Source organism: Sus scrofa, chromosome 7 (assembly GCF_054392235.1).
Source record: "Sus scrofa isolate SSC_HxYL_T2T_F1_AM1 chromosome 7, Sscrofa_HxYL_maternal_Yorkshire_Landrace_v2.0, whole genome shotgun sequence".
NCBI lineage: Eukaryota > Metazoa > Chordata > Mammalia > Artiodactyla > Suidae > Sus > Sus scrofa.
Genome location: NC_139389.1, coordinates 28882211 through 28900918, shown reverse-complemented (window position 1 = coordinate 28900918; position 18708 = coordinate 28882211). Strand labels below are relative to the sequence as shown.

The window sequence follows — 18708 nt, the reverse complement described above, 5'->3', positions numbered from 1 at the left end:
GCCTATGAAATTTATGCTCTCATTGACCAGTCAATGCAAATTCAAGGCTTATTCTCCAACTGTGACAGAATTTTTATTGCCCAAAGAATCCCAGGTATGAAAATATGTCCCATGAATATTCTCAGAATATTTTCTCACTGCAGAAATTATTCTGTGTTTTTGTCATTTTCAATATCACATTTATTGTCTACATAAACTGCAATTCCTATTAAATATGTGTGGAAGGACTTTATATCACAGGGAATGTTCAATTATTGTATATCTCTCAATTCTCAATTTTTCAGGTGAAATACATGGGCAACAATAACCATGGGTTTTGTCAAATACATTTCTTACACACAAATATAATTCATAGCAAGTCAATAACCTCTTAGTCATCTTTTTGCAATGACAATTTTTAATTCAGAGAATTCATCTTACAAACATACTGATTTAATATATATAGAATATATGATTACTGCTACAGAAGAGTTGTGGACAGATAGGTAACTTTATTTTGTCCTTTTCATCTCTTTTCAAATATCTCTCTTGTGAATAAGTGCGTGTTTTCATTTTATAATGAAAAATGTCGGAGATAAAATGCAAAAGCAGAATCAGTGATTGATATATTTTGTATCCCAGAGGGATAGTTAGCACTCCATTCTACTTCCTTGCATCGGTGTATTGCCAGTCTTGTTCTCTTTCAACAAAGGGTGTATGGAAGTTAAAAAAACTCACATATTTCTGATTGTTTACCCAATTTCTACCTTGTCGTTGCTCTGAATGTTGGCATCTTCCTTTGCTATTCAGTTATCTCACATTGTTGCTTCTTGGATTTGTCTTTTGATTGCAATCTATGCAGATATTCCTTTTGAGCCACATAAGCTTTATTAAACACACACATCTGAAATATTGGCATTTTCACTAATGATGTGAACGTTTTGTTCAAGGTATGTCAGGTGATTTGATTTAGACAATTTCACTGCCATGTGACACTTCCGGCCCTTCTTTTCATGGAATTTGATTAAGAAGAACATTAGTTAGGCATTGATCAAAATAGAAATTAAAAACAAAAACCAGAAAGTTGTGCCTTTCTCTGTTGGTGAAAATATTGTGACTAGAGGGAGCCCAAGTAAGTTTCCCTATAGTATCCCTAGAAGCAGTGCTTCAAGATCCTCCCATTTGTACTTACTGTAGAATATATATTCAATAATACATATAAATTAAAAGGCATTGTATTTATAAAATCATACAAACTGAATAATAAAACCATAACGAATGTCTAAAAGGAAAAGAAATGGACCACTAAGTTCACTAATGTAACACCATTTTCACGTCAGGGAGAATCCTCTCTGGACAGAACTGGCTCAGTACCACTGCATTTATGTGTGTGTATTTAGAGTGTGTATGTGTGGGGTTGTGTGGGTGTGTATTTGTGCCCTCATAGGTTTATTCTCATGTATAAATCTTGCATTCAATTTGAATGTTCTTCTCATTTCCCATGATATTTACATTGATCTCTCCATTTTAATTTCAGAACAACATCAGAGGGAATACGGTAAATTTTCTGAAAATCTGTAAATCGCCCCCAATCAAAGTGACTGCTCTCCTGTTGCCTTAACATTCCCTGCCTTGTAATCTGATACCATTCATTGGCTCACACGTCTCCTGAACATCTGCTTCTACTTCCTCAACTGATAGCTTCTGGATGTTTCCCAGATGAAGTTCTCTTTCTTTGTATTTCCCACCTTCCATGATTTCCAATTCCTTCTTTTCCCACTCCATAGCAGTCTTTCCCTACTGACATTGGCTTTTTCTGTTTTCCAGGCATGTGCTATAATGTCACTTAGAAGGTGGTGGGATAAGGGGCACTAGGTTGATAGGAACACCCTTTCCATTTTGTATATTTTCCTGGACCATATCCAGTGTTAGGACTCCTGGACACATTTCATATTCATTGGCCAATTTTGATACCAGTGATATTTTCATGATCTAAGAGATGAGAGAGGACTCTCACTTGCTGAGCTCAGTTTGTCCATCCATTGTCCTTTCAAGGCATGTGCAAGTTCTGATATTGGCCATTGGTCAAGTATGAGTTTGAGGCTCATTTTCCACTGCTTTGGAACTATATTACCCAAGCATTCCAAAGTATAAAAAAATTTTTTTATGGTTCTCGTTGAAATTTTAATATAGACAATTATACTAACATTTCTTTCTCTTTAACTTTTTCAGTGAAATTATTTAATTTTATTAAACTTCACTTCCTGTTATATATTTGCAGAAGGAATTTAGTCCACAGGGAATTTTTCTTTTTTTTCTTATCTTTACCATTTTTTTTTTCCAGAGCTGCACCTGTGACATATGGAAGTTCCTGGGTTGGGGGTTGACTCAGAGCTGTAGCTGCCAGCCTATGCCACAGCCATGGCAAAACTAGATCTTTAACCCACTCATTGAGGCCAGGGATCGAACCTGAATCCTCAAGAGACTATGATGATCCTTAACCCTCTGAGTCACAATGGGAACTCCTCACAGGGAATTTTCAATTGCTACGTACCTCTCAATTTTCAATTTTTCATGTGCAAGACATGCAAACTCTTACTTTGGAATTTTGCCCAAGATGGTATCTTACAATACAAATGCAATTAGAAATTTAACATGCTGCATGGAATGGTATTTTTAATGATAATTTCTATTTCAAAGGGAAACCAATTCAAGTACATATAGACTTAATGTTTGTACGAAGCCGTATATAGGTACGTCTACACACAAAGTATTGTGCAATGGTGACTTGAGTCTATTTTTCCTCTCTCTTTACAAGCACGTGTTTTGTGTTATGAGTGCGTGTTTTCCTTTTACTCTGAAAAAGATACAAGGCCGAGTACAAACCAACGATTGAAATAATTCTATATCTTTTAAACCAGAGGGAGGGCTATTTACTGCCTTCCATTCTGTGATTTCCAGCTCAGTCCCTTTGTCATCAGAAGGTGCATGGAAATGAAATGATGCTTCCTTTGATTGCTGAGATAGTCTTTGAATTTTGCAGTTCCAATTCTCAGAAGACAACGATCAGAAATAACTTTGGAGGTGTTTGAAAGTTTTGTTTTCCTACTTCCTGGTATTGTGCCCTCATCTTGAATGAATTCTTTCTTTCTTTTTTTCATTTATTGACCAATATGAAGAGGAAACTGGTAAGTCCCATGAATGCATTTCCCTGTGTGCTTAAGCATGATTTTATCAGTTAACTGTGCCTTTCCCTTCAACTTCCAAAGATCATCTTTCTCAAATCCAACACGTGCATATTTTACATGATTTTTCCTGGGATCTTACCTTTGCACCTGAAGCTTTCCCCATATATTTGCTATTCAATCATCCCTCAATACTGCTATTTGATTTGTCCTGTTATTGCAGTGTATTCACAGCCATTCCTTTTAAGTCGAGCATTTTTTACTAATCGTATGCCTCTGAAGTAATGGTTTGTCAAAGTGGCCAAAGTGAAAATTTTGTCCAAGACATGCTCAAGTCACATGATTTAGACCTACTTCACATCCATTAACACGTCTTTTCACGGAACATAATAAAATTGTATTTAAGTATGGTTAAAAGAGAAACATACACAATATTATGTATTCATTGGATAATGAAAGTATTCTTAGTAATGGAGCCCAGGTGATATACCCTATAGCACCTGTAGAAGCAATGATGTAAGATCCTCCAATTCAGCGTATGTGGCTGTATGTGTCATGTAGATAGCATAATAAACGGATTGAATACACACTTTAATTAAAAGGCAAAGTACTTATGACATCCTATAAACTGAATGATAAAAGCCTAACTGTATCCAAAGGGATGAGGAACATTTTAAAGGTTAGCATGAGAAGTTCCAGTTCTAAAACGTTCACTCAAATCAGGATACTCACTCATTTTATGCCCATTTTCATTTATGAAGAACGCTCTTCAGATAACACTGAGTCCTCAGCCACTGGATATGCGTATACGTGTGTGAGTGTGCTAGTGCTTTCATGTACATGTGTTTATTTGTGGGTGCATCCACGTGGGTGTAATATGAAATATGAATAGTGCCTTAAATTTGTATTACCTTCCCTTTTCTACATTATATTTACATTGATAGCTCCATTTTCCTTTTCAGAGGGACGTGAGAAAAGTGTAGGTAAGTTTTCAAAAATCCCATTGCTTCCAAACCCATTAAAATGACAGTTTTCTCCTGGCATTATCATTTCCTGCCTTTGAATCTACATCCGTCCTCTGCCTTGCTCTTCTCCTGGATGCCGGCCCTTCCCTCCCCAATTATACGTGTATGCATTTCATTCTTAATTACCTCAATGGAACGTCATCTCCCAACCATCCATAATTTCCCATTCCTCCTCTTTTCATTCCTTACCTTTCTTTCTCGATGGACACTGGCTTTTTCTGTTTTCTAGAGCCATGCAGTTGTTTCACTGAGAAGTTGCTGGGATGAAGGGCACTAAGTTGACAGGCACATTGTTTGTCTTCCTGAAACACAATCCAAAGATAGGAACTCTGTCACATATGCCAAGTCCAAGAGACCATTTCCCTGCCAAAGACACTGCCTCAAACATGTAGAGATGAGAGAAGATGTCTATCATGTGAGTGACATCTGTCCATCCACTGTCCTCTCCTTTATAAATATCAATTATTAGTTAATGGGAACTTGAGGCTCATTTATCCACTGCTCTTTAACATGTTATCCAAGGATTTCCAGGTTAAAAAAAATTTTACTTGATTCTCATAGAAAAATTTTAACGAAAAATCAATTGCACTTTCAGTAATGCAATATTAATTTTGCCAATTTGAAATTCCTGATAAATAATTATAGGACTTATACCTCAGGAATTGGTCCATTATAACATACCTCTAAAATACCACTTTTCATTAAAATTTCATGACATGCCATTACCTAATATGATATCAAATATTTTTCACACTACAGGAATAAACTTTTTGTTTATTGAACTATTCTCAATGTACAATATTGTGTTAGATTCAAGTGTAGAGCAACGTGATTCAGATATACATGCACATAATCTTTTTTCAGATTACTTTCCATTATAGGTTATTTCAAGACATTGAATATACTTCCCCATGTTATACAGGAAATCCTCATTGCTTATATCTATTTTATACATAGCACAGTGTATCTGCTAATTCCATATTTCTAATGATCCCTCTCCCATCTTTTTTCCCCTTTCGTGGCCTTAAGTTTGTTTTCCATGTCTGTGTGTCTGTATCTGTTTTGAAAATTAATTCATTTGTATTACTTTTTTAGATTCCATATATATGTTATTTAATACTTGTCTTTCCCTGTATGGCTTGCTTCACTAGTATGGTAACCACTAGGTCTATCCACGTTGCTGCAAATGGCATTCTTGTGTTCTTTTTTATGGCTCAGTAGTATTCCGGTGTGTATATATACACCACTTCTTCTTAATCCAATCATCCATCAATATACATTTAGGTTGTTTTCATGTCTTGGCTGTTGTGAATAGTGGTGCAGTGAACATGCAGGTGCATGTGTCTTTTTCAAGGAAAGTTCTGTCCGGATACATGCCCAAGAGTGGGATTGCTGGGTCATATGGTAGTTCTATGCATAGTTCTCTAAGGTACCTCCATACGGTTCTCCATAATGGTTGTACCAATTTACATTCCCACCAACAGTGTAAGAGGGTTCCCCTTCCTCCACATCCTATCCAGCATTTCTAGTTTGTAGATTTTCGTTTCCCCACTGAAAGCCAAATACCTCACTTAATCATACAAACTGAAGAGTGAAAGCCTAACTACTGACAAAAAGTGATTACTAACTTTATAAAAAAAAAATTACCCCCAGAACTAACATTTCTAAAATCCTCTCTCAATATAGTAAAATGACTCAGGTTATGCCCCTCTCCATTTCTGGAAATGGTTCTTAGCAAAAGTGACTATTTGGTCACTCTGAATGTGTTAGCATGTGTGTGTGTCTCCATGGGTCTGGGTGCTCCCGTATATAAATGGTTCCATATGTGTGTTACTGTTTTGTGTTTGTGTGTACCAGACTATGAATGAGATGCACTTTAAATGCAAATTTTTAGTAAGAGTGAATTATCTTTGTTTTTTGAGGTTTGCATTGATCTTCTCATTTTATTTTTCAGCGGAACTTCGGAAAGTATTTGGTAAAGTTTTCTGACATTCTTTGCCTCATAACCTTGAAATGATGCTAATGTTCCCTGCATTTCTATCTGCATGACACCCACTGCTTCTCTTTCCCTTCTTTGCCCTCCAATTTTTTGAATTAGACTACTCCCATTTTAATATCTTCTGTTTGGTTTTCCCCATTCTATGCCTTCCCACGCCTTGATTTTCATGGAGTATCTTTTCTTTCCTATAAACATTAGATTTATTTCCCTAGTTTATACATCTCCAGAGACTTGTTGATTTGACTGTAATTTTAAATGTAATGTAAAAAACAAGAGGTATTAGGCTGATGAGCACACCTCTTCCATCCTGTGTACGTTTTCTGATAAATGACCACTGAGGTAGAATCATTGTCACTTTTCAAGTTCAAGGGACAATAACCATGCAACTGATACTGGCCCAAACTTGAAGTGGAAAGCAAACTCCACATTTGCTGAATGAAGTTTCTCTACCTTCTGCTCAGTCAAAGGCTCATTTTCTCCTGTCATCCACTGGCCAAGAATGGAGTGAGCTCTAAGTTAACTCTCCCACAAACCTTGATCTTATTAATCAGTTGTTCCCAGGTATATAAATAGTTTACCTAAAATAGTGTGGCATCTTAGCTTTCAAAATTACTCGTTCCGCAACCTGCAAATGTTCTTACTGTGTTTAGAAGGATATCATCTGTCCAGGGAAGGTCACGTGATAACAGATCTCTCATTAATGAAATGTTATGTTAGTGAAATGAAGAGTGATATTGCTTGGCAAACTGTAATGAGTTTTTACAGAAAACGCTAAGTCAAACACTAAGATTTTCCAACCTCTATACTCTTGATATGTTTTCACTTACATTTTTGTTTTGGAGAAATTGCATTTAGCCATCTATCTCTTTACACTTTATAGGAAGCTAAGAGTGCCTAAGTCTCCATTAACCCATGTGTAGAGGAGGATTGACTCTTTACTGTATGTTTCCTCATCACTCTTTTTCTGGCCACACCCACAGCATGCAGAAGTTTCAGGGCCTGGGATCAAACCCAAGCCACGCTAGGACCTGGGCCACAGCTGTGACAACACCAGGTCCTTAACCTGCAGAGCCACCAGGGAACTCCATCATCCCTTATTAAATACATCTCTAGTATATCTGCTCATGGAACATTTTTATTCTGAAAAAGGTAGGCAGCCCAACACAAGCCCAATGACTGAAAATGCTTAATCGAGAGGAACTCCTATTCTGCTTCCTCTGATGAGGCCATTTCCAATCTTACATTCATGTGGGAACCAGAAAGTATGGACTTAAACCTGCACTACTTCCCATTACTTACTTGGACATTGAACCTCATGATTTAGATTCTCCTAAGTGGAGGGCCACTTGAACTTGAAATTTTTGACCTCTCCTCTTGCTGCCATTGACCTCTTGTTTTTAGTGGATAGGTGTTTCCTTCATTTTATTTGACTGATTAGTTAAAGCCAAAAGGTATATCTCACAACTTATATCACTTTGTACCTAAGCAGGTTTCATACGATTCCCATAACTTTGTCTTCAACACGCAGTTCCCATCTACCCCAACACCTGCAGACATAAAACTTACATGATTTTTCTTGTTATTTAGTCATTGCAGATCAAAGTTGCCTTCTGCATTGGTTATTCAGTTTACTTCCATTCCTGCTTCTGTGATTTCTCTTCTTGATACAATCTAGGCAGACATTTTGTGTCAGCTAAATGTCACTAACATTAATAATTACACATTGCAAAGTTCTGCCACTTTCAAGCTTCTGCAGTACGAGGTTTTTTCCAAATATGCTCAGCTGTTTGAGTTACAACCACTTTCACTCTCATTTAGGACTGAAATCCCTTCTTTCACATGAACGTGATTTCATTAAGAAGGGCTTCCCTTAGGCATTATCTAACATAGCAATTTGTATTTCAGGGATAATAAATTTGCATTTCAGGGATCAAACCTGCATCATCCTCATGGAGAGTCAGGTTCTTAACCCCCTGGTCCACAATGGGAACACTATTTTTGCCACTTTCAAGCTTCTGAAGTATGAGTTTTCTCTATGACATGTTCAGTTGTTTTATTTACCACCACTTCCACTCACTTTTAGTACTGAAGTCCCTTCTTTTCATGTGATTTCATTCAGATGCGCTCACTTAGGCATTAGCTTACATAGAAACTCACATCACAGGAGTTTGCCCATCCCAGGAGAAAAGTGTGAGCAGAATCATCCAGGAAACAAACCCTGCCCTTCCTCTACAGCACAGTTTCTGCCCTGAATCAATTCTTCCTTTATCACAGAGGTGTTATACTACCTTTATAGAAGCTGCTTGTGACTTTACACGAAGTCATTTATAATCTCAGTTCTTTTCTCACCAGGATTTGTGGACAAGTGGGAAGTTCTGTTTTTTGTCTGATTGGTGAGATTGCATTTGAACCTGGTGGTCCACTTCTCAGAAGTGTGCGTCAGTTTTGACCACCCAGAAAACTACGGCAGCACTGAAATTTGTGTCTTTCTCCCTCCCTGACATTGTATCTTCTTTGTGAATTCTCTTTCTTGCTTGCTTGCTTGTTAATGATAATAGGGAAGAAGAAGTTAAGTCACATGAACGTTTTTCCCTGTTTAAGATGTTTCCTTTCTTACTGCACTTTCTCCTTTAAATCCCATTCAATCACCTTTTTCAACACCAATAAATGCATATTTTTACATGAGTTTCTTGGAATCTTACTCTTCCAACAGAATTGCCATCTTTGTCATTTATTTATTTCTCAAAATTGCTTCTTTGATTTGTCCAGTGGTGCAGTCTATGTATATATTTTGTCAGACTCAAGTAAATTCTGTTAATCATACACCTCTGGGTATTGGCATTTTCTCTGTAGCCTGTGTGAAGGTTTTGTCCAAGATTAAAATCATTTGACTTAGACCTGCTTCCCTACAAGCTAAGCTTATTTTCCTTTCCTTTCATGGGGTTTAACTGAGAAGACCTTCACTTGGGCATTAGCTGAAATAGAAATTCACAAAACACGAGGTTATGTATTGTCAATGGATGAAAATATTGCAGATAGAAGAGCCCAGAAAACATGTCCCTGTGCACCTCTGGAAGCAGTGCTCAGGATGCTCTAATTTAGTTACTATTGCTACTTTATACCCTTTGGCTATCACAAAACTCGATTTAACTATACATATTAATTAAATGCCATCAATTGTTTAAATCTTTCAAAAGATAATAAATGCCTCTACTCCAAGGGATCAAGAACATTTTTAAAAGGTGATTAAGAAAACTGCTCTTCCTAAATTTTTTCTCAGTGAAATCATTCATTTTATGCCCATTTTCCATTTGAGGAGAACACTTCTTTGGACAAAATTGAGCTCTCGAGCACTGTATTTGTGTATGTTTGTGAGTGTTTGTGTGATGATAAGATATGTGTTTGCATTGCATGTTTGTGTTTATACTTATCTGCTTCCTGATGGGTTTAATTTATGTATAAATTTTGCATTGCAATGATTTTTTGTTGTATTTCTCTTCAGTTTTCAGAAATATTTCAGAAAAAACATTGGTGAATTATTTCTTATATTCTTTAGCCTCAAAATACTTTGTAATGATGGTTCTTCTGTTGTCTTTAATATTCCCAGCCTTTTATCAATATGGTATTCATTAGCTTACACTTCCTTGAGATATCTACTATTGTAACTCAAATTTTTGGTTACAGAATTAACTCATATTTCTCTCCTGATTGTCCTCCCTCCCCTCTTATTTGTAGAATATTCTCTGAATAGAAGAGAGCAGTCTTCAGCCATTGTTGGTAGGTTCATTAAATGTGTAAATGTCTTTGTCTGCTGCCAATATATTATATTTTGCTTTCATGTTTTTCAAAAAATTAGATTTTTATTCATGCTTGTTTTCAGAGGTATTTAACTTAATCTTTCCATGTTATCTTTCAGATGATCTCCAGGGAAAAAATGGTAAATTTCTGAGAAGTGTCCACTCCAATAACTCTTCCAGTGACTGCTTCTATGATATCTTTAACATTATGTGCTTTTTTTATCATTATGCTACCTATTGGTTCCTCCTCTCCTTCATGTCCGTTCTTCTCTACCCAATTTTTGGATATGAATGTCCTCCTTATTCTCTTATTTCCACTCTTTTCCCCAGTGTCCCATCAATTCCCATTGCATCTTTTTTTTTTTTTCCTTTTAGGTTTTTAGGGCCACACCCGTGGCATATCGCGGTTTCCAGGCTAGGGATCAAATCAGAGCTACAGGTGCCAGCCTATGCCACAGCCATAGCAACAGCAGATCTGAGTCATTTCTGCGACCTACACCACAGTTCATGGCAACGCCAGATCCTTAACCCACTGAGAGAGGTCAGGGATTGAACCTGTGTCCTCATGGATACTAGCTGGGTTCCTTAACTGCTGAGGCATGACAGGAACTCCCATTGCATCTTTTTAAATCCATACCTTTCCTTCCCTACAACATTGGCTTTCTTTACCTTCCAGAGACTTGCCACATTTGTATTGTGAATTTGTCGACTAAATGGGTTTGAACTAATAGGAACAGGATTTTCACATTCTGTATATTTTTCTGGAAACTGCCCATGACCTTAGGGCATTTTCAAGTATCCAGGTTGAAGGGGCCATTACTATGCTATTGATACCTCCCCAAACCTGAAAAGAAAAGAGGATTCCAAGTTTGTGGAATAAAGTTTCTCCCTCCATCTCACTGTCAAAGAATGTATAAATTCGGATGTCATCCACTGGTGAAAGATGACACTGGTCTCACTGTTTAAGTGTTCTTTATCGTATTAACCAAGTGTTGCTAATTTTACAAGTACTTCATCATATGTTCCTGGATTTTTTCTCATCTACATTAAATATTTTTTATTCTTTTTCATTTTTTATTCAAACAATTGTTAATACTAAAAACTGCTATGCTGTTTCAGTGTTTGAACAAGAAGAACAGTACCATTTAAGGAAAGTTTGTGTACAATACATATCTCAGTTCAGAATTTTTTATATGAATATGAATGAAAAGAGATGGTATTACCCTAGGATAAATCCAAAATATGTTAATAAGGCACTAATATAGTTGGATTAACTATTCAAAGTTTACCATCCCTTTTTATAATCATATTTTCAATTACATTTTGGTTGACAGATTGAGTGGAATTTAGGAAGACATTTAGTCAATGCATCAAGCAGACTTCATAGGACTATGGCAACAGATAACAGTTTTTGTCAGAGGGGTACTTTTCTGCACACTTTTCCATTACATTTTGGATACTTGTCCCATATATGTGAGCAACTTGGTTTTTCATGGTGAAAATGCAGGAAGGCCCAAGGCAAGATCAATGATGGTCATAACTTATACCAGAGGAAGTTCTACTCTATGTTCTCTCATTATTTCCTTTCTTCTCTTAAATCCTTTGGCGCAAAATATGAAGCCATATAAAAAAACAGCATCGCCTTTCATGGGTTACATGGCATTTGGAAACCTTTGATTCCAATTCTTAGGAATGTGGGTCACGTTTAAGGGAAAATGAACAACGAAAAGATTTCAAATCATTGCCCTTTCCTTTTCCTGATGTTGTGCTTTCATTTGTAGTTTAAATGGCTATTTCTTCTTTTTATCTTTCAGCTAAGAGTGAACAGAATAACGGCAAGTCCCTTTAAATATTTTACACCTTGTATTTTGTTATGTTTTGTCTGTTTCTTCACCATGTGTCTTTGATGCTCCGCGGTATTCTTTCTCAACTCCAACCGACCTATATAACGCTACCTCATAATATTTTCATTTCATTGTTATTTCTACTGAAATTTATCATGTTCATAGGTTATTCAATGCCCCATTTTCCTTTGACTTCCCCTATCCTTCCTATTCATGTGGAAATTTCCTTTTTGTCAAATATATTGATACAAATTAACTTGTAAAAACTTTGCTATTTTTAAAGTTCTTTGTCCAAAATGGTTGACTCATTTGATTGAGAAGCCCATTCACTGCCAATTAACAGTTCACTTCTTTTCCTTTTCTCTGACTTCCTGAAAGTAAGCATCCTTGAAGAAAAGTTAGAAATCAAACTCCCATAAAACACAGCTAAACATTAATCTCCTGAAAAATGACATGAAGAGAAGCACCCATCAACCTGACCTGACCTGAATGTCCTATAAAAGCAGTAGTTCAGGATTCTGTAATCCAGTGTTTGGTGAGTTTATATACCAATGCTACTAGCACTGTAGGAACAGTGAGTGTATTTATTTAGCAGAAATCAGATGACTTATAAACATGAAAAACTGAGTAATAAAAGAGTAAATACTTTCAAAAGGAATCATGAAAACTTTTATCAGTTTCATTACCAGAAATAATATTTCTCACTGTCTCAATGGAAAATATGTATTCATTTTCCCCTCTTCATTCATTTAATACCATTCATTTCTTAAAAGTGAGCTTTCAGAAACAGTTTGCATGTTGGCTTGCATATGTTTATTTGTCTGTGTCTGTGTTTTCTACTTGTCTGCATCTTGACAATTTAATTTTGCATACAAATTTTTCAGTGAATCTGAATTTCATTCGTTTCATTCCAATGATATTTACATTGTATTTTGTTTTTATTTTACAGATGTACTTCAGAAAAAATATGGTAAAACCTCTTTTATACCCCTTCACCCCCCAAACACTGTAGAACACCTGCGTTCGTGGTGTTGTAAAGATATCCCAGCTTTTAGCCAACGTGTCACCACTGGCTTGCCCTCTGCCAGATCTCTGCTATTCTGGCACAATATTGCAGTTAGGGACTCTCCCATATTCCTCCCTTCTCTGCTCTTGCAAAGCCTGTATGTTCCAATATAGTCTGTGGGTCAAGTGTAAACTTGAGGGGCATCCCTGCACTGCCTCTGAGCACATTACCCAAAGGTCCCTGGGTACTCAAAAACCTCCCATGGCTTCTCCTAGAATTTTTTTAAAAGCCAATGAAAGCAGTTTTAATTCATTCTTTTTTACTTCATTGACACAGCTGTCAATTTTGCAAACTCCAACTACTTCAAATATTTGTAGAAGGATTTCATAGCTTAAGGAAAGATCAATAATAATAATCATAATACATTTTTGATTTCTAAGTTTTCATGCGAATGACACAAGGAACTACTGTCCTACAATGTTCCCAGAAGGCTTTTCATAAAACGCAAACGTAGTCTTTAGAAGTTTAATATCCTGTTTTTCTAATGACATTTTTGTCAGTGTCCTTTCGTTTTCAGAGGGAATCAAATTCACCTCTCAATGCATGTAGCTGGCTTCATGTAGCCCCTGCCACAGGCCTTGCTTGGAACCAATGGAAGTTTTTTCCTCTCTGCTTCCTCCTCTCTTTTCAAGTAACTCTGTCTTGTGTGAGTGTGTATTTGCATTTTAGTCTCAAAAGGGGATTGAATAAGATGAGCTTTATTTTGCCATGAGTGAAAATAGAAATTCGCCAAAAACAAAGTGATGTAATCATTGCTGAATGAAATGTGAACGCAGACAGGTTCCCAAGAGCCAAACCCTGCACTTTCTCTAGCAGCAGCTCTTGAGTATCCTCTAATCCATTGTCCATGGATACCTTAAAAACAAAGTTACAACCACGAAGAGAAGCGATGATTTATATCTGGCAGTGACAAAGAATGTCTTAAAGGTATCCAACCAAAGAGTAAGGGCCCGAGCGTTGTCCAGATAATTTGAGAACTTTGTACAAAGGTAACTACCATCACTAATGATACTGAAATTTTCCCACCAGTCAGTAACCTCATGTTTCCTGCTTTAGTTTTGACCAGTATTCTCAGGACAAAAGGAAGTTTCCAGGCACACTGGTACATAGGTGTGTGCCTATGTGTGTGTGTGGATTTGTCTAAATCTGGATGCAATTAATATTGTATGTGAACTTGTTCCCATCAGAGCACAGCGAAAACAAATACAACTAGGAACCATGAGGTTGCGACTTCGGTCCCTGGCCATGCTCAGTAGGTTAATGATCCTGCATTGCCCTGAGCTGTAGCGTAGGTTGCAGACGTGGCTCGGAACCCACATTGCTGTGGCTGTGGCATAGGCGGGCAACTCATTAGACCTCTAGCCAAGGAACCTTCATGTGCCGCAGGTGCAGCCCTAAAAAGCCAAAATGACTGAATAAATAAATAAATTCCCCTCGAGCTGTGAATCCCATAGTAATTATCTGGCCTTTCCGTTTTATTTTTCAGATGATCCTCAAAAGAAATTCGGTAAGTATCTCTGACGACCTCTTTGTTTCCACAGCCTGTATTAAACATTCAGGTTTTTGGTTCTTTCGGCATCCCCTCTCTTCTTACCTATATGCCATCTTTTGGCTCACATGTCATCTCCATGTCTTCCCTCTCCTCCCTCAAGGTTTCTGTTTATGGACATCTCCCATCCTAAGTTCTCTCCGTTTCTTTTACCCGAGACCTGATTCCTTCTCGCTGCTTCCCACTTCACTTCACAGGGTCCTTCCTGTAAACATGGTCTTAACTCTGGCATCCAGAGTCTTGGCAGGTTCGTTTTGATTTTGTGAGAAGAAGGGGAGAGACTGATGGACATGTGGCTTCTGTTCCACGTTTAGTTTCTGGAACACTTCCATTAACTTAGACTCTCTGTCATACAGCAAAGTTCAAGGGGCCATTCTCATGCCATTGATGCCTCCCCAAAGCTTATGAAATAAAACAAGACTGCAAATTTGCTGAGTGATGGTTTCCCAAAGCTTGTCTTCTAAAGAGTGTGTAGACTCAGTTCTAATCCATTGATCCAGGTGGGCTTTGGGCTCTTACTTCCAATGCTCCCGGTCGTTTCCTGCAGTCTTTTCGCAGGTGCACAGAGATTTTACACACCATTTCACGGATTTCTTTTCTTTTATGTCAGAGCACTTCCTCTGTCTTCTTCTTGCATGATATTGACATAGTTATTAATTTATCACATTGAGACAAGCTTTAAGTGTTTGTAGACGCACTGTGTACACTGGGGAGAATTAATTTATACTCTAGTTCTCCAACCTGCAATTTTCTATGACTGTCATGAGAGGCTATCGCCCTAGGATACTCCTCGGTGTTTTTAATGAAACACTGATATAAACTAAGATAACACGGCTACGGACAGGGTTTTGGCTAGGTGGATGCTCTTACTATGGACTTCCTCATAGGTACGGGACTCCCGTATGTGTCCATGTTTACACTGTATTCTGGAAAAAGGAGAAGGCCAAGTGAGAGACAAATGATTGCTACTGTTTATCCCAGAAGAAGTCCTATTCCACTTTCCCTCGCACCATCATTTTCTGTCTTTGTGGCTTTGCCTCAAGCAGTGAGGGGGTGGGGGAGGTAAGACAACACTGCCACCGATTCACACCATGTCCTGTGAACATCTGTGCTTCCATTTCTAAAAACATTGGTCCCTTTGAGACGTGGCCTAAGCTCAGAAAGCACTTCCCAGTTCTGTCAGCCGCCCAGCAGAGAGAGCCAAAGGGTTCTTTGGGTGGTGGTGGTGTTTTGTTTGTTTTCTACCACACTGGTAGAGTCGTTAACAACATAAGTCTTTGCCTCTAAGGAAATGTTCCAATTATGATTCTGTTTTCAAATGGATAGTATTGAGGAACATTTTTTAGATGTCTGTAGCAGGTTTCATAGGATGTCTTCTATACATTGTTTGGACAAATGGATGCTTTTTCTCCTTGCTTTCTCATCCATCTCTCTCTCTCTCTCTCTCTCTCTCTCTCTCTCTCTCTCTCTCTCTCTCTCTCTCTGGTAAGTACCTCTCTTGTGTGTGACTGTGTGTTTGCAGTTTATTCTGAGAAGGTAGAAAGTCTAGTGCAGAACCAGTGATGGATCCTGTTCATCCCAGGGGAAGTCCTTTCCTACTTCCTCCCATGCTGTCACTTCCAGTCTTGGTTCCTCTGACTCACCAAGGGGTGAGGGGAGGTAAAACAAGCTTGTTGGGATTTCTGAAAAGACTTCCAGCCTTCAAGAAAGTTGGGTCAGGTCGAACCACAGAGAAAAGCCTGGATGGTTTGCAAATGTTTTGTCCTTGTCTTGTCCTCCCTTTTGGTCCTCATTTTCAGTGGTTTTTGAGTGTTTTCCCTTTGATGATAGCAGTAATGATGAAGAGAAAAGGCTCCAGCCCCAGGAATGCCCTTCCCTGTCTATCTCGTCATCGTTTCATCCTTTTCCGGTACCTTTGGCTTCTAATCTCTGGGACAGTGTTCTTCAACACCGGCACATCATACTGCTCTGTGGTTTTGACTCATGACCTTGTTTTTCCAACCATCATTCACCATGTCTTTATTTCTCATGCAAGTTCCCCCATTATGTTTTCTTTCATTTTTGTCCCTTTGTCTCAACTGATGTAAACAGACCTCTTCTGCCATGTAAATTTCGTCAATCACATATTTGTGAAGAACTGGCCTCTTTAGGAACTAGTGTGAACATTTTGTCGGATAGATAACCAAGTTACTTGATTCTGACCCCCTTACCTTAGGTTTACCGTGTCATTTCCTTTCTTTCATGTATTTTCGTTAAGATGAGCTTCACTTAGAAGTGACCTGAAACAGAAACGCATATAAAACAAAGTCATACATTAACTGGTTGAAGAAAGTTTTGGAATGAGGCATGCAGGACCCTCGACTTCTCTTTCAGCTCGTAGGGTGATTCCGTGTTCTTTAACTCAGTGAGCGTGGCTGCCGTGCACAGCAAGAGCAGTCACAATAACGCATAGACGACATACTTAGCACCAGTCAAGCAACCTCATCAAGGCTAACAACTCAAGTGACAGATATGTAAACAATCTGAATGCGACCAACATAATTTTTTTAAGGTGGCAACTGGGAGAAATAATGTTTCTTCAGTCCAGAAAGTTCACTCATTTTTCTGCTTTTCATTTTATAAAGAAAGTCTTCGCAGTAAAAGTGCTTTCAGCCGCTGTTTGTGTGCATGCATGCATGTGTGTAGATGTGTGATTGTTTATCAGTATCCTGACAAGATTAATCTTACACAGTTTTCAATAAATTTGCATTTTCGTTGTGTTTTGTCCAATGAAATTTACATGGATTTTCTATTTTATTTTCCAGAAGAACTTCAGGAAAAAATTGGTAAGCTTTCCCTGACATTCCTTTGGTCCCCCCAAAAACCTTTAAAATAACTGCTTTCCAAATGTCGAACATTTCCTGCCTTTTGGCTGATTTGTCATGCATTGACTCACATTTCTGCTGAAGGTCCATCATTCTAACCTGAATCGCTGCTTGTGGATTTCTCCCATATTTCTTTCACCATTGCTGTTTCACAGCCTATGTAAATTTTTATATCATCCATTTGTCAAGTGTAAATGACACAGGCCATTCTTTTGCTGCTTTGAAACTATCACCCAAGTATTTCCAGGCCTGCAGATGTTTTAAACGATGTTTGAAATTTCCAGTGATAGGATTGTTGCTTTATGCTTTTCGTTTTTACTGACGCAGTTATCAATTTGGCAACCTGCGATTGTTTCAGTATTTGTAGAATGATCTTACATCTTAAAGAAGTTCAGTGGTGACACACCTCCCTGTTCTGACTTTTTAAGGTGAATGACAGGAGAGGCTTATGCCCTGAAACGTTTTCAAAACTTGGCACTTTTTCAAATTTCAAAAGTTTTTATCAAATAGTTCATATTAATATCGCCTTTGGTTATGACACTTCCCAGTTATGTTTTTGATTTCAGAAGGAATGGCATTTAGGAATATCCCTTCATGCCTGTAGCAGCCTTCATGCAACTGCTGTGACACCAACATCATTTTGGACAAATGGGTGCTTTCTTTCTCTTTGCTTTGCTAGATTCTCTTCTCTTTTTTAAGTGATGGTCACATGCGGTTGGGTGTTTGCACTTTGCAAATCACTGACATCAAATGAGCTAGATTTGACGTGAGTTAAATTAGAAATTTAAAAAGCAAGGTTACCTAAGCATTTCTTCGGAACACTGCATAATCTCTGGAAGCAGTGGGTTCAGTGCTCTCTAACTCCCTGCCTCTGGGTGCTGGATACAGCACACCTACAGCAATCATGAGGGTTGAGGAGTTTTACGTAGCAGCAGCCGAGGAACGCTTGAAGTCCATGAGACAGATCAATAAAGGTTGAAGTAACATCCAACTAGGTCTAGAACACTTTTAAAAAGTAATCTCAATTACTGTGGTCCCTGAAATTTTGCCTACATCGGTAAAGTCATTCATTTTCTTATTTTTACTTTTTGAACCCTGAAATGATATTATTTTACGTAATATTTCCTGAGTTTTATTTTCCTCATACCACAGTAACTGTTCCAACTCCTTCTTGCATTTTTAATGGACATAGTTGTTAATTTAGCAAACTGCAATTAGTTTTTTGATTTTGGGAGAACGACTTTATACACTAAAGGAAAGTCACATATAACGTATTTCTCAATTTTGGAATTTTATGTGAATGACATGAGAAGCTATAGTCCTACGAGACACCTAAGAGACTTTTTCACAAAGCAATAATATGACCATTAAAAGCTTACCATCCTTCTTTTCCCAATAAG

The 18708-nt window shown here is 37.7% G+C and overlaps 1 long non-coding RNA gene across 1 annotated transcript in view; it reads right to left on the bottom strand.

The window, feature by feature from the left end:
• Positions 1 to 379: 379 nt before the first annotated feature.
• The window catches only part of LOC146401481 (uncharacterized), a 366756-nt gene continuing 348427 nt past the window's right edge, over positions 380 to 18708 (bottom strand). The window contains exons 8-11 of the long non-coding RNA XR_014809173.1: positions 16655 to 16723; positions 7755 to 7859; positions 4379 to 4491; positions 380 to 3190 (exon numbers count right to left, since the gene is read on the bottom strand). This is a non-coding gene — a long non-coding RNA (uncharacterized LOC146401481). The remainder of the gene's footprint in view (positions 3191 to 4378; positions 4492 to 7754; positions 7860 to 16654; positions 16724 to 18708) is intronic.